The 17,388-nt window shown below is 38.9% G+C and overlaps 2 long non-coding RNA genes across 2 annotated transcripts in view; one reads left to right on the top strand and one right to left on the bottom strand.

Moving 5' to 3' along the window:
- LOC141518130 (uncharacterized) overlaps nt 1–17,388 on the top strand; it is a 76,533-nt gene that overhangs the window by 34,916 nt on the left and 24,229 nt on the right. The gene's annotated exons all lie outside the window — the stretch shown is intronic.
- LOC141518132 (uncharacterized) overlaps nt 9,316–17,388 on the bottom strand; it is a 79,685-nt gene continuing 71,612 nt past the window's right edge. The window contains exons 2-3 of the long non-coding RNA XR_012477099.1: nt 10,921–11,006; nt 9,316–10,698 (exon numbers count right to left, since the gene is read on the bottom strand). This is a non-coding gene — a long non-coding RNA (uncharacterized LOC141518132). The remainder of the gene's footprint in view (nt 10,699–10,920; nt 11,007–17,388) is intronic.

Below are 17,388 nucleotides of genomic sequence, written 5' to 3'. Positions count from 1 at the left end.
ACACCTATACTTTATATAGCAGTATGATAAAAGTTCATTCTCACAGAAGCAAAATACTCATCTAGCAAGAAGTTGGGGTTAAAACAGGGAGATTAACTAGTGCCAGAATGGGAGTGGAAATTCCTAAACAGACCTAGATATGATAGAGAGTCTCAAGTTATTTACTAATACTAATCTCATGTGAGACTTGGGTTGGAGGAGTTTTCTTTTATTGGGATCAGAAATTTGGAGAGAGTAGCAAAAGAGTAGTACTCATAAGCAGCTAAAATCTGTTAGGAATTTTATCTAATTAGAAACTATGAGAATTGTTTAAGAGAGGGATCAGAAGAAAAACACAAAAACTGTCTGTCTTTGCTTGTATGCTTTCTGGGCATTAGGATCATTTAGCTTAAGTTATGCCATATTTGAGACCTATCACTGTAACGTCAAACAATATAAACATTCCAGAAGATCATTAACATCTTCATATTTTAGATCCCCTCTCCTATTAGGGACTAAAGAGCTTAGTAAGCATGAGAAAACTGTGTAACACTCAGAAGGGCATGAAAATAGGAAGCCCATACTGATTTAGGAATATGCAAAGGCTATAAAGTTGTGTACGATTAAAAGCTAGTAGTTTGACTGTAATAGAGAGTGAAATTAGAGGAATGAAAGGATAATAAGGTGTAGATGGTAGAAGGTTTTAAATGTCAGATTGAAGAAAAAGTAGGGAGCCATTAAAGATTTAGAGGGGCTTCATATAGGGGATATATATATATATATATGTATATGTGTGTATATATGGATATAAATGTATATGTAGGTAAATATATATATATATATCCCCTATAAATAGGGGTTTTAAGAATATCAATTTGGCAGCTGTTTTGCTGATTGATTGAAGATGGGGAAAAAGTAGAGTAAGTAATTCAGTTTAATTCAGTTAGGCAATTGAAATAGACTGCTTGGAAAGTGATGAAAGTTCATTCCAGGCCTAAATTTTCTCATCTTTCAGTGAAAGTAAAACATGTCAATTACATAGGAGAAGTACAAAGAAAGAGACATAGGAGGTCTGAGGGATGAAAAATATAAATTTCCATAAAGAATTAAGGAAGCCATTTTGGAAAAGTTGATAATTGGACTGGTTTTTAGAAAGTGGGTAGATTTTCATCTGGTGGGAATAGAATTTTTAGTCTGGGAATTGAAAAAAGAGTTCAGGGACATAAGGCTAGTTATACAGATTGGTGGGGTGGGAGCATAGACTATATGAGATAAAGATGGAAATGTGTATTGGAGTCAGTTGTATAGTGTGTTTGTAGATTATAGATTTCTAATGTTTAAGTAATAGGAATAGGAGAACTGATTTATTTCATTTCCCTCTATGCATAGCCTTCATTATGAAAAGGATTTTAACTTAGTAAAATAATGTAGTTAAGAATATAGTGAATGCATTGCACTCCTCCCAAATCAATTCTTTTGTCTCATGTCATCCTTTAGTCATTAAATGCTTCTTTCTTTTCATAGCTGGCTCATCCTCCCTGGTTTGGCATCATTTTTTCTCCCTTTGAGCTCTTAAACCTAGAATTAACTAGTTCAGCCATAGTCTTTTCTCTGCCTTTAAATCTTGTCCCTCTCAATCTATTACAGTTCATAGCCTACACTTTATATCCCTTCTAAACTTCTCCACTCTTCATAATTTCTACACTACACTATTCCTTCTCTTTCAGAAATTTCAAAAATTTTCCTCAGAAAATAATGACCATACTTTGAGAGTTTCTCTCTTAGTCTATACCTCACATCCTTAATAAATTCTTCATTATATTCTTTAAGGAAGGCTTGACTCTTCTCTGTGCAAAGTCATCAACTATCCTTCTGCAATTGATCTCAAACCCTTTCAAATCTTGCCTTTTCATTATCTCACAATCACAATCATAAAATCATAGAATTTGAGATTTGGAATGGACATCATCATTCATGCAGTCAAATTCATATGTGAAAGTGATCCCTATAATAAAATTCAGGACATGCAGTCATCCAGTCTCTTTATGACAACTTTATATAGCTTTATGGTAATTAAAGAGAGAGATTCCACTACTTATTTAGGCAGAACATCCCACTTTGGGGCAATTCTATTTGTTTAGACATCAAGTCTGTTTTTCAACTTCTGATTGTTCCAGACAAGTCTAATTTCTGTTCAAAACAATTGGTCCCTAAGTTCTTGAAAACCTTTATCAGGTACTCCTAACTTTTCTCTTCTTCAGGTTAAATATGCCCAGATTCTTTAACTGATCCTATGTCAGGGGTACAAAGTCTTGAAGTGTCTCATCTTTGATCTAGTCTTAGCTACTGAAATTTCCCCTACTAAATACAAATAGATCTACGCCACTCTGATTCTGAAAAATAAATCCTTCCCTTGACCCTGACAAGTCCTCAATCTATCATCCTATATCCCTCCTTGGATCTCATGATCCTCCTTTTCACAGTCAAACTGTTAGGAAAAAAAAAAAACGACCAACCCATTCTTCTTCCACTGACTTGCCTCCTACTCAATTATCACCTTGAAATCTGGCTTCCAGACCTACCACATGACTGAAACTATTCTCTGGAAGGTTACCAATAATCTTTTCACTTCTGAATTTGATGGGCTTTTTCTTAGTTCCAATTCTTGATGGATATGACATTCTTCAAATTGTTGACCATCTAGACGCTTTTTTCCTCATCCCTTATCTTCTGTATTTATTACTCCTTGTCTGACAACTTATTCTTGGTCTCTTTTTTGCTGGATTATCATTTTTCACTCCTAACAATGGGTCTCTCACCAAAGCTCTGTCCTGGTCTGTCTTCTCTGCTCTCCTTCCATGCTCTATATTCCCCATCTCAAAACTTAACATAAGCTTCTCAAACTTAAAAATTCCCAAACCAAAAATCCTTATATTCTTCCTTAAGCTCATCTCTCCTCCAAAGTTTCATATTTCTATTGAGGAAACTGCCCTTCTTTCAGCTAATTCTTACAGATTTGTATGTGGTAGGCATTGTGAAAAAGTTCTGTGGAAACAGAACATCTGGTTTCACATCTTTCCTCTGACATAAATACCTGTGGTAATCTTGGGCAATTTGCTTAACCTCTCTGGATGTCATTTTCCTTATCTATGAAATCAGGAAATAATTCTCATACTAATTCACAGAGTTGTTGTGAGAAAAGAATCCCTGGAAATGAAAGTGATGATTATTACAGAAAGTTTCATTTCAGTCTTTCCTTTGAGGCATGTTTTTTGTTTTTTATCCCTGTTGGGATAAAATTCAGTGTACCATAAATTCATGCTTTAAGATTTTCATAGCTATGATTGTTATTACTACAATTCCTTAATTCCTATATCTGATGTTAGCTTATCAAATGTTCCTGATGTACCAATGAGAAGAATGCACTGACATATATATGTACACACACCCACCCACCCACACACACACACACACACACAGGTCCAGATGAAAAACATCAATGGGTAGAACATGATTGCTGTAGATTATCTTTGGCCATCTTTTAAAGATAATGGAAAACAAATGTGATACCAAAGATGCTAAAGAGTGCTAAATTTGAAGTCAGAAGACCTGGGTTTGAATCCTGATTTGACACTTATTGTCTACATGAATCTGGACAAGTTACTTGCCTTTGCTAAGCTTTAGTTTTTTCATCTGTAAAAATAAGGATATTGGACTAGATTGCCTCTCAAGGTTTTCTAGCTTTGCATCTATGACTAGAGAAGAAAAAGTATTTCCCTCCCCACTTTTTTAAGAAAAGGGAAGACAATGAGTCTTTAATCTATTGATTAGTGATATTGGTTTTTATTCTAGGCAAAAAATGATAATTGATGCACATCTAGAAAAGAAAACCACCAGCATCAAATCCAGCATAGCTTAATCAAGAAAATATTATATCAAGACTACCTTATTTAATTTTTGTAGTGTACTTAGATTTTAATAGTGTATTCAATAAAGACTTCCATGCTTTTCTTCTTCACATTTCATATTCAGATTGCATAAATCTATCAAGAGCATCAAACCAGTTTGCCCAAAGACCCAGGCCCAATCTCATGTCCTTTGCTAACTGGAAACCCAGTTCACAAGGGCCTTCTGCCCTATCTCTCCACACACAAACAAAATAAATTAGGTTGAATAAGGCCCTACATGCCTGGTTGATGTCTAGCAATAATACCTCTGGGAGAACATGAACTTTAATTTTCTTCTATCATTCACTATTACTTTTATAGTTAATGATTTCCCACCATCTGTTTCTTTCTCAGTTTCTATATAACTCAATCATTGGCCGCATTAAAAGAAATCAAAACAAAATAAAAATTGTACCCATCCTGTTCTCTCATCTTAACCCTATTGTGGGGTCAAGGTGTAGGGTGTTCTGGGGTATAAGGTGTGTTCAAGGAAAACTAGTACCTTGATGTGAGAGCTTTTCAGGGTTGCTTTCCACCTTTGATGTCCACTTGAGTCACCTAACTCTCACTTGTGGCTCCAAGAAGCTATAGCATGCATAGTGACCACACTGTGGTAAACTGTTTCAGCAAATGGGCTAAACCAGGTTGAGGGTAACCAAGGGAGTCTCAAACTCATCGATGAGTAGAGGAGGATGTCTACCTAAAGCATGTGAAGTCTTCCACTAATGGAATGGGCAGAGGAGAACAGTTTGTTCCAACGGCCATGAAGCCAGCTAAAGCAGATGCTGTGGAATGCTTATGTTTTGGTGAGATGTTGAAGACACCAAGTTCATTCAGTGCATCTTGAGCCATTGCCAGTTGTCTTGACTTTCTCTCACTCTGCTGGATCATGATGACTTTGGAAGAGAGAGTGAGGCTGTTGATTTTGTGCAGCTCTATCTCATTTAAATCCAATTTATGCACTCAATAAAAGACATTACTCATAACCATTCCTCAAAGTCCTGTGGCAATACACTGGGAGCTGTAGTCATAATCTTGCACATAGGAGACCCAGGCCATAGAGTCATTTCCCCACTAAAAGCAGTGGTGAGATTTGACAACCCTTTGGGTGACTGAGCAGCCCTTTTAAGGATCATCTGCTCATTAGCCAACCCTAGACTGATTACCATGGCAGGTGGGGAATCCCACAGTCCAGTTGAAACTCCCCCCCTCCCGCCCAAATCTATAAAAATTTCTTCAAAGAAGATTCCACTCACCATCAAGGCATGGAGCATTTGCACACTCATAGTCAGCACAAGATCCAATAGACCTTAAAGAAAAACAACTCTTGGGGGCGGAGTCAAGATGGTGACAAGAAAGGATCTTGTCTTAGGTGCTCTCTCATAAAACTCATAAGCTAAGGACTCTAACTAAATTTTCAAGAGATAGAACCCATAGAAGGACCCATTGAGGCAGTTCTCCTACTCAAGGTAACCTGGAAAAGAGCAGAAAGGCTCTGCTCCCCAGAGTTGGAGGGGCGGCCTGCCAAAGGGGTGGCCAGCCAGAGAGAAAGAACTTTAGCCTCCTGGAGGCAGTCCCAGGGCACTGAGAGCCATGGCTCACAGCAGCGGGGGGAGTTTCCTGAGCTATACCCTGGGGAGCATCAAGCACAAATTGGGGGAACAGCGGGGGACCTCTGCCAGAGCGAGCACTTGAAGCCCAGCCCTCAGGGCACACAGAGAGCAGCATGGCCAACACAGCAGAGTTCTAGGAACAGAAGCAGGTGAAACTGGTAAGCAGGAGGCCCCAAGGCATGAGCCCATTGAACCTAGGGAGGGGAGTGAAGAGATAGAGACTGCCAAGCTCTGCCCTTGGAACATGACTCTGGGGTTCTGACCACATTCAGATCCTGATTGCAGTCTAGGCCCCCCACAGAACAGCAGGGCCCCTTTACCTCAGCCCCATGGAAGAAGGGGGTGCTTATGGTCATTCACAGACCAGGAGGGAGGACAGAGCCTCGTACACTGAAACCCTTGTGGGAGTGTCTCAAAAGCTCAGGAAGCACCCCTAAAACAGGCTTAGGATGGGGAAATGAGCAAGCAGAGAAAAAAGAGGAACACCATTGAGAAATATTTTGCATATGAGCCCAAGAAGGATCAAAATACTCAGTCTGAAGATGAGGAAGCACAAGCCCCTGCATCTAAAGACTCCAAGAAAAACAGAAATTGGGATCAGGCTATGACAGAGCTCAAAAAAGACTTTGAAAATCAAATGAGGGTGTTAGAAGAAAAACTGGGAAAAGAAATGAGAGAGATGCACGAAAAACTTGAAATTGAAGTCAGCAGCCTAGTCAAGGAAATCCAAAAAAATGCTGAAGAAAATAGCATGCTAAAAACCAGCTTAGGTCAAATTGATAAAACAGTTCAAAAAGATATTGAGGAGAAGAATGCTTTAAAAAGCAAAACTGGCCAGACGGAAAAAAGAGATAAGAAAACTCTCTGAGGAGAACAAATCCTTCAGACAAAGAATAGAATTCAGGGAGATTGATGAATTTACCAGAAATCAGGAATGAATACTTCAAAACCAAAAAAAAAAAATGAAAAATTAGAAGAAAATGTGAAATATCTCATTGAAAAAGCAGCTGATATGGAAAACAGACTTAGGAAAGATAATTTAAAAATTATTGGAATACCTGAAAGTCATGATCAGGAAAAGAGCCTTGACATCATTTTCAAAGAATTACTACAGGAAAATTGCCCTGATATTCTAGAAGCAGAGGGCAAAATAGAAATGGAAAGAATCCATCGATCCCCCCAAGAAAGAGATCCCAAAAAATCAACCCCTAGGAATATTTTAGCCAAATTCCAGAACTCCCAAGTAAAAGAGTAAATATTACAAGCAGCCAGAAGGACACAGTTCAAATATCATGGAGCTGCAGTCAGGATCACACAGGACTTATTAGCAGCAGCTACAGTGGAAGCTCATAGAGCTTGGAATATAATATACTGGAAGGCAAAAGAGCTTAGAATGCAACCAAGAATCAATTACCCAGCAAAAATGAATGTCCTCTTCCAGGGAAAAAAAATGGACTTTCAATGAACCAGGGGAATTTCAAATGTTCCTGTTGGAATGGCCAGAGGTGAACAGAAGGTTTAATCTTCAGATACAGGACTCGGGTGAAGCATAGAGATTGGAGGAGAAGGGGAAAATATGAGGGACTTGATGATGAACTGCATGTATTCCTGCATAGAAAAATGACACTGATAATACTTATAGGAGCCTTCTTAGTTAATAGAGCAGGTAGAGGGAGCTTTTATAGTAGAAGCACAGGAGAAAACTGAATTTGAAGATAAAATATGGTGTAAAAATGGAGTCAATAGAAAAAAGGGAAATGTAATGGGAGAAAGAAAAAGGAGAGGGGGAATAGGCCAAGATATTTCATATAATAAGATTTTTCTTTATTACAATGAGCTATTGCAAAGATATGGAATGGGGGGAAGGCAAGGGGAAATGAGGGAATCTTCACTCTCATCAGAGGTGGTTAGGAAAGGAAACAGTGTATATACTCAATGGGGTATAGGCATCTGGAGCAAGAAGGAGGGGGGGGACAGGGGGAAGGGGTGAGGATGTGAATGAAGGAGGAGAGGATGGACCATGGGGGGGGGGAGAGTCATCAGATATAACATATTTTCTTTTTTACTTCTTGGAAAGGGCTGGGATTGGATGGCCTGTTCAGGACCATAGGGCCAAGTAGATGCTGGGCCTAAGGGGTGGTATGGTGGTTCAGGGCCTCTTGGCCCCAGGACCAGGGATCTGTCTGCTGCACCACTCAGCTACCCTACAGCAGAGTCAGAGTGAAAGGAGAGAGAAAACATAATACGTGGTAGTGGAGACATACGAAAGGAGGGAGTTGCAATCAGCAATGGCAATGGTGGAAAAATTTGGAAGTAACTTTTGCCATGGACTTATCATAAAGAATGTGATCCACCCGTGACAGAGTTGTTGGTATTGGAACAAAGACTCAAGCACATTTTTTATTATTATTATTTTTTGGGGGGTATGCAGGGCAGATGGGGCTGGATTGCCTTCCTGGGGCCATATAGCAGGGTGATCGTTGGGTGTCTGAAGCCAGATTTGGACCTGGGTGCTCCTTGCTCAAGGAACAATGCTCTGTCCTCCACCCAGCCACCCTTACTATTATTACTATTTTATTTTATTTTGGGTCTTTTTTTTTTTTGATTTTTGCAGATCAGTTGACTTTGGGTGGCTTGCATGTCACACAGCTGGGTGACTGTTGTTGGGTGTACGGGGCCGGATGTGGGCTTGAGTGCTCATGGCTCCAGGGCTGGTGCTCTGTCCATTGCGCCACCTGGCAATACCTAAAATTATTATTATTATTTTTTTAATTTTAATTTTTTTCTCTCCGCTTTACTTTATCGCTCAAGCGAGTCTATATTTATGGGGGAGGGGGTATTTCATTTACTCTTAAAAAGAATATTTTATTAATGTAAAAATACATTATTTGTACAAAATGAGACTAAATATTAAATAAAAAAATAAAAAAGAAGAACAACTCTTGTTTCAAAAGAACTCAGCAGGTATGGTATACAAATTGCAGCCCTGAGTGAAACAAGACTAGCAAATGAAGATCAGCTTACTGAAGTTGGAACTGGATACGTGTTTTTCTGGAGTGGCCACAGAGAAAGGGGATGCTGTGAAACTGGGCTAGGTTTTGCAATCAAAAATAATGTATTCAGCATTCTTGAATGTCTACCAAAATAGGTGAATAACAGGCTCATGATAAGGAAATTGCTGCTTCCAAGGAAAATGCCATGCCATCCTTATCAGTGTCTATGCTCCCATCATGATGAAGTTAAATAAAAATTTTATGAAGAACTGGAGATTCTTACCACCAAAAAAGGACAAGTTTATAATTCTGGGTGACTTTATGATAATGTAGGCTCAGATTACCAGATGTAGTAGGAGTCCTTTGGAAGAATGGAGTTGGAAACAGCAATGGTAACCTTCTACTGAAGACTTGCACATCCCATGACCTTCTTATCACAAAGACTGTCTTCCATTTACCTAAATGCAATAAAACTTTATGGCTGTACCCTTAGAGCAAACATTGGCATCTTTTAGACTATGTGATTGTAAGGAGAAGAAACAGACAACATGTGAGAATGACATAGACAATGTGTGGTGCAGAGTGATGGACTGATCACAGACTCATCCTCTCTAAGCTAAATATTCACATTCAACTGAAACAGTGGCCCCAAGGTAAAATTGGATGAATTAATATCAGGATATTAGAGTGCCTCTCAGTGAGAATAGTTTGTTGCTGACTTGTAGGGAAAACTAAACCAACACATAGTTGGCAACAGTGGAATAGAAAAAAAAAGTGATGGTTTTCAGATATTTGATATAAACCACTGACTACATTTGCCCATCAGGGTCAGAACACTTTCAAACATCTAGACTGATCTGATGAAAATCATATGGATATATAGAAGCTGTTAAATGAAAAATAAGAACTTCACAGGATTTACCAGCAGGGCAGTTCATCCATTTCTAAGAAGGCAGCATTTAATTCAATCAAAAGTAAAGTGCAAGCCGCAAAACTTTTAGCCTGGTAAAAAGGGATATGAAATTCAGTTTTTTGCAGGTAGTAACAAACCAAAATGCTTTCATGATGCCCTGAATGCTATTTATGGGTCAAAGACATATGGTACATCTCAACTATTCAGTACTGATGGATTAACACTGATTAATGACAGGGACATGATCCTAGAGAGATGAGCTTCCATAGTGCCCTTTTTAAAAAAAAGATTTTATTTAATTTGAATTTTACAATTTCCCCCCAATTTTGCTTCCCTCCCCACCCACCACAGAAGGTAGTCTGCTAGTCTTTACATTGTTTCCATGGTTTGCATTGATCTAAGTTGAATGTCATGAGAGAGAAATCATATCCTTAACTTCCATAGTGTTCTTAACAGACCATCAATCAATGCAGAAGTCATTGACCCCTTACCTCAAGTTGAAGTCAATCAGTCCCTCAATGAAGTTCCAACTGAAGAAGAGGTTTTGAATGCCATTAGTCTCCTTTCAAGTGGCAAAGCACCTGGTCCTGATTCTATTCCAACTGAGATCTACAAGGTGGGGGGTTCTTTGCTCATCTAAAAACTGACTGAAAATTTATATGGCATGAAGTTATCCCCCAAGTATTCAAGGATGCCTCCATTGTCCATCTCCATAAAGGTAAAGGGAATAGATTGTCCTGTGACAATCACAAGGGATTTTTATTTTAGTCATTATTGGTAAGATTCTCTCCAGAGTCCTTCTCAAAAAGCTGATTCTTCACCTGGAAGATGGTTACCTCCCAGAGAGCCAGGGTGGCTTCAGAAAGGGTCAAGGGATAGTCAATATGGTGTTTGCTGCCTGACCATTCTAGGAAAAATGCCAGGAACAGAACATAGGTTTGTATATATTTGGAGATCTGACTAAGCTCTTTGATATCATCAGTTGTGAGGGTTTATGGAAAATTATATCAAAATTTGGTTGCCTGGAGAAGTTCATCAGTACTGTATGACAATTTCATGATGGAATGCATGCCTGGGTTTCTGAATAATGGATGATGCTCTCAAGATTTCTCAGTCACCAATGAAGTAAAACAAGGTTGTGTCCTTGCTCCCATATGATGTTTTCAGTGATGTTATCAAATGCCTTCATGGAGGATGAACATTATCTCAAAGTCAGCTACTGCATCGATGGCAAATTCTTCAACTTTGAAAGGCTACAAGCAAAGACTAAAATGGAGAGAATGTTGGTGCACAATCTTCTGTTTGCAGATGATTGTGCACTCAATATAGCCTCTGAAGCTGAGATGCAACAAAGTATAATTCGATTCTATGCTAGCAATTAACACCAACAAAATACAGGTGCTCTATCAGGCAACACTATACCATCAATTAGAGCAGATGGAGAAGTTTTGAGTACTATGGAGAAGTTCACTTACCTTGGCAGTGTCCTTTCCAAGGAGGTACACATTGTCAATGAAATTGATACTGGAATTTTCAGAGCTACCTCAGTATTTGGGAAACTCTGAAAGAAAGTATGGGAGAGAAGAGGTATTAGACTGATTACCAAACTGAAGGTCTACAGAGCCATTGTGCTAAATGCCTGTGAATACCAGGACAGTCTTCCAGTGCTATGTCAGTAAAATCAATTGCTTCCATTTAAATTGTTTTATGAAGTTTCTGAAGATCATTTAGCAGGAGAAGACACCAGACATTGAGATCCTTTCTTGAACTAAACTGCCTAGCATTCCAATATTACTACAGAGAGTTCAATGGGCTGGACACATTGTTAGAATGCTAGATGTATATTCTTGACAAAAAAAAAAAACTATTTTATGGAGAACTCTCCTAGGGCAAGTGTTCACAAGGGGGTCAGAAAAAACGATACTGAGACATCCTGAAGGTCTCATTGAAGAACATTAGAACTGATTGTACAAGACCACCCCACATGGCATTGCCCTCATCAATGAGGGGGTTGTGCTCCATGAGAAAGGCAGAATTGAAGCAGCTCAAAGAAAACATGACAATCTTAAGTTTTAAGTATCCACCACAGGTAGTCACATGAACTATTTGTGCTTGACCTGTGGATGCTGTGGTTCAGTTAATCCAAAATCATTTTGGTCTGATCAGCCACAATTGGACATGCTATAATTTGTTTCAAACATAGTGATGTCATTTTGGTCTTCTTCAATAACAAAGGACAAGAACCATTGTATACCCCTCCATTTCTCAGCTGTCTTCCTCCACTGTGCCCTCTGGACTCCTTATTCCACAGTAAACAAATTTCCCTTAATTCTGGATCTCTTTCAGACCCCTTTAATCTATTAGCCCTCACAGAGAATGACATCTTCATCCATCAGTGACTACACCATCAACCATAGCCCTACATATTGGTCTTGGAAGGGTGTCAGAATACTTTGTGTACCCTACCGCCACATCTGAATTCTCCCTTTACCACCATTATTCAACAGCATCAAAATTTTCATTTTTTAATTCTAAATTATGGTAATTTAATTCTTCTAAATTATAATTCCCCTTCTTTTCTCAATGAGTTAACCAGATTCACCATCTTCCTCTGTTCCTCAATTCTTACTTTAAAACATTCATGCTGATATTCTCTGAAGTTCCCAAGCCTTCTGAATGCTCAATATCCTTCCATTTTTATAACCTACTTCTTCATTCTACATCATTAACACAAAGGGAGTGCCATAAACTGGATATCACCATAATCTCCAGGTGTTCTACTTCCATAATAAAAAATTATGACATTCCACTACGTAATTATAACTCATTTTCATTCCAGCTCTTTCCATGTCTCATCCTTCCTATACCTGTTTCTATTCCTCATGGAGACAGTCAATGCCTACATACCTTCCTAGGTCATTGTGCCCAAATCTAACTTCATTTCCATCCCTCTCCAATCTTGACCTTATGGTTAGATAAGTCAACTTTCCACTGCACTACTCTTGAATCCCTTGTCACCCATTGTAATGCAGCTCATCCCTTGCTATACTTCAGTCCTGAACTACTCCCATCAGCTAACTCCCAGTGCTGATTGCAGAATACTGGAAGAAGTCCCACAACCATACCAATGGAGTATATTATAAATTCATGTTATTCAGTTTCAATTGGGTCATTACTGCAGCAAGGCAATCCTTTTATTCTTTATCTCACTCCTCCACAAAAGCTTTTCCAAAATCTTATTTCAAATCTCCCACACTTCCTCCTCCCCATTCTCAGTCATTTGAGGATCCCACCTATTACTTTATTGAGAAAATTAAGGCCATTCAATCTGAATTCCCTTTTTTCCTCTGCATCTCAAAAACCTTTATCTCACCCTCCTCCCTTGAACATATACACACATACTCTTTTTCTTTCCTCTGTTGTTGTTCAGCCATTTTAATCATGTCTGAGTGTTTGTGACCCTAAATGAGGGTCACAAAGATGGGGACAGAGATACTAGAGTAGTCTTTCATTTCCATTTCCTTCTCTACCCCATTTGGCCAATGAAGAAACTGAGGCAAATAAGGTAAAATGACTTACTGAGGGTCACACAGCTAGTAAATGTATAAGACTGGATTTGAATTTAGGCCTTCCTGACTCAAGACCCATATTTTTATGCACTGTGCCACCTAGTATCTGACAATGAGACATCCTTTCCCTTTGTCAGATCCAAATAAAAGTCTCAGTACAGATTTGATTATATCACTTCCATACTCAATAAAATCTAGTGACTCCCCAGGAACAACTACAAACTCCACATTTTTAAACCCCCTCATAATATTTTTCCTATCTATGTTTCCATAGTCATTGTACATTACTCTGCTTTATAAACTCTGTGATCTAGCCAAGTTGACCATCCATCAGTTTCTCACACTTGACATTCAATCTTTATTCCTTTGGACAAGATCATTCCTGATGGCAGGTATTTATTAAATACTTGTTCACTGTTTGGAACCTTAGCTCACATATTGCATGACAGAATTAGAGTCTGAAAAGATCTTTTTTGTTGTTTCTCAGTCACTTCAGTCATGTTTGACTCTTTGTGCCCCCCCCCCCCCCATATAGTATTTTCTTGGTAAAGAAAATGGAGTAGTTTACTTTCTCCTGGAGCTCATTTTGAGATGAGAAAACTAAAGGGTTGGGTGATTTGTTCAGGGTCACACAGATCAGTGTCTAAGGCCATATTTAAACTGAGGAAGATGAATTTTCCTGACTCCATGTCCAATACTACTCACTACTCTCCCTAGCTGCCCTTCAACAATCTTAATAGGCTAGAATTTCCTCTAAAAAGATTAAATCAAATAGTGATTCATATAATACTCTATATTTCTGTTCGATATTTTTTTACAAGTCAGCAGTTCATAATAATCTGGATTGTATAAATGGACTACAAATTCACTATTTGGTCATTATAGACTGCTATATCAGTCAACAAAATTAACTCATTTGACTAGATGGAGAGAGGCATAGCACCTATGACTAGAGAAGGAAGTATCCCATTATATTCTACTGGGGGGAGGGGGAAATCTGATAGTTCTGTTTCATTCTTGTAACCATGTTTTAGGAAGGACATTGATAGAATGGAAACTGTCCCAAGGAGAACAACCAGAATTGGGAATGGCCTTGTTGTTATTCCATATGAGGAAGATGGGGTTGTTAATTCTGGAAATTACTTGGAAGGGATGTGATAATTACTTTCAATTATATGAAGAATTGTCATTTGAAGACTTCCAGCCAAGATGGCAGAGAGAAGACAGGTACTGTGATAGGTGCTCTCTCCTCCCCCTCAGAAATAACATCAGAGAAACCTCTTAAAAGAAATTCGATCAACAAAACCCAGAAAGAGAAGCTAGGAGAAGAACACTTACCAAGAAAGTCTGTTTCAGGGGAACATAGGTGAACTGGGAGAGGAAAGTGGGAATCAGCACAGGACAGAAGCTGGGGGAAGCTAGAGCGCCAGCCTCAGCTGTACAGATTTTGCTGAGTGGCAGGTTCGAGATCCAACTTTAGCTGAGGAGACTTTGGTGAGGAGACAGGGGAGAGGAGCTACAGGAGGGTGAGGTCCAGCACAAAGTCTCAGACAATGATTGGAGAATGACCAGCTGGTCTGGGGCCCTGAGCTCCATACTTTCAGCAGAACTTTTTGCCCAGAACAAACAATGAACAGCCCCCCACCCAGGGCAACAGAGTTCACTCAACAGAAAGAGATTAACTCCCTCCCCCAGGACCCAGCCCAGTGTTCAAGGTCAACTCAGACCCTGCTGCTGAGCACTTCACTCAAGAGAAAGAAACCAGCACTCCCTACTGATTGGCCATTGCAATTACTAAACCAAGTAAACAAAACCTCTAGCGTCTACAAAAGCAAACCTCTGAGAGCCAGCTCCACCCCTCCCCCAAACATAAGATGAAAAAAGGCCACAGAAAAGGGGGGCCCATGGAGAAATACATAGAAGAATCAGATTCTAACCCAGAGAGATCTAGCACTGCTGAGGAGAATATGAATTGGTCTCTGGACCAGAAAGACTTCCTTGAAAAAATCAGGAAGGAGTTTAAAAATCAGTTGGAAAAATTGGGAAAAGAAATTCAGAGAAATTAACACCTTGCAAGAGAAAATTAACATCCTGCAACAGGAAAACAAATCCTTGGAAAATACAATTGGACAAATACAAAATGAGACTAACTCTCAGATCTCCAGTTGGGCAAATGCAAAAAGAAAATGATTCTCTCAAATCCTCAATTGGGAAAATGCAAAAAGACAATGAATCTCTCAAAGTCTTTTTTTAGATTTTTCAAGGCAATGGGGTTAAGTGGCTTGCCCAAGGCCACATGGCTAGATAATTACTAAGTGTCTGAGGTTGGATTTGAACCCAGGTACTCCTGACTTCAAGTCCGGTGCTCTAGCCACTGCATCACCTAGCCACCCCACTCTCTCAAAGTCTTAATAGGGCAAATGCAAAAAGGAAATGATTCTCTCAAAACTACATTTGGGCAAATAGAAAAGTCCTTCAAAAATAGAATGGACCAACTGGAAAAGGAGTTGCAAAAGATAAATGAAGAAAAATCTTCTTCTCTAAAAAAAAGAATGGAATCAGCAGAAACTAAGGACTTCATGAGACAACAAGATTGTGTTAAACAAAACCAAAATACTAAAAAAAAATGTAAAATACCTCATCAGCAAAACCACTGACCTTGAGAACAGATCAAGCTGGGAGAATCTGAGAATTATTGGTCTTCCTGAAAACATTGAAGAGAAAAAAAGCCTGGACTTAATATCACAGGATTTAGTGATGGAAAATTTGCCCTGATATCATGGAACCAGAAGGCAAAATATTTATTGAAAGAATACAACAATCCCTCCGGAAAGAAATCCTAAAATGAAAACACCAAGGAATGTTGTGACCAAATTCCAGAACTATCAGATAAAAGAAAACAATCCTACAAGCAGGGAGAAAGAAAAAAAAAATTAAATACCAAAGAGCCACAGTAAGGATTATGCACGACCAGGCTGCAAGCAACATTAAGGGATCCATGAGCCTGGAATGAGATATTCCAAAGAGCAAAGGAGCTTGGAATGCAGCCAAGAATCCACTAACCAGCAAAACTGAACCTTCTATTCCAGGGGAAAAGATGTACATTTAATGAAATGGGAGACTCAGGATTTCATGATGAAAAGACCAGAGCTAAATAGAAAATCTGGACATCAAATAGGAGGCTCAAGAGACACAGAAAAATGTTAAAAAACAAACTGCTATACAATAAGATGAAACTGGCTATATATCCACTTGGGAGAAAGAGTCTCATAACTATTGAGAATTGTAACTCTATTAGAGAGAATATACATAGCCAGAAGTGATGGAGACTCATAACTTTTCTGTGATTCAGATAGAATGATTTAAAAATAATACCTCCTTAAAAAGGGAGGCAGTAAGGAGGTTGGAGGGAGGCTGAATGGGGTAAATCTCATTACATCAATTGGTACAAAAGACCTATTGTAATTGAGTGGAAGAAGGGAAGAAGGTGAGAACCATGTGAATCTTCATCTCATCAGACTTGGCTTAGAGTTAACTTAGACACACTTAATCAACTTAAGGAACTTATCTTACCTTTCAAGCATTAAAAAGGGGGAAAAGTGGAGGCTGGGTGGGGACAGAGAGAAAAAGGGGAACTAACAGAAGGAAGGAAAGAAGGGGAAAAGGGAAAGGGGAAAAAGGGGAAGGGGTTGATATGAGAGCAAACATACTGAAGGTGGTGGTATTCAGAAACAAAACACTGGGGAATATGGAGAAAGGGAGAAAAATACAAACAGAAGGAAGATAGCATGGAAGGCAATAAAGAGTTAATAATTATAACTTTGAATGTGAGTGGGATAAACTCTCCCTTAAAACATAAGTGAATAGCAGAGTGGATTAAAAACCAGAATCCTACAATATGCTGCTTACAAGAAACTCATGAAGCAGAGAGATACATATAAAGTAAAGGCAAAAGGTTGGAGGAAGGGGTGGCTAGGTGGCACAGTGGATAGAGCACTATCTCCGGAGTCAGGAGTACCTGAGTTCAAATCTGGTCTCAGACACTTAATAATTACTTAGCTGTGTGGCCTTGGGCAAGCCACTTAACCCCATTTGCCTTGCAAAAACCTAAAAAAAAAAAGGTTGGAGCAAAATGTATTTTGCTTCAGTTGAAGTGAAAAAAGCAGGGGTAGCAATCCTTATCTCAGGCAAAGCAGCTGAAAAATAGATAGAGATAAGGAAGGAAACTATATCCTCCTAAAAGGTAGCATAGACAACAAAGTTATTTCAATACTTAATATATATGCACCCAATGGGACAGCATCCAAATTCTTAGAGAAGTTGAATGAGTTACAGACAGACATAGACAGCTAATAATGGGAGACCTCCCACTCT

The sequence above is a fragment of the Macrotis lagotis genome, chromosome 3, assembly GCF_037893015.1.
Source record: "Macrotis lagotis isolate mMagLag1 chromosome 3, bilby.v1.9.chrom.fasta, whole genome shotgun sequence".
NCBI classification, from domain to species: Eukaryota; Metazoa; Chordata; class Mammalia; order Peramelemorphia; family Peramelidae; genus Macrotis; species Macrotis lagotis.
Note: the sequence above shows the minus strand (reverse complement) of the source record. Positions and strands in the feature narration are given on the sequence as shown.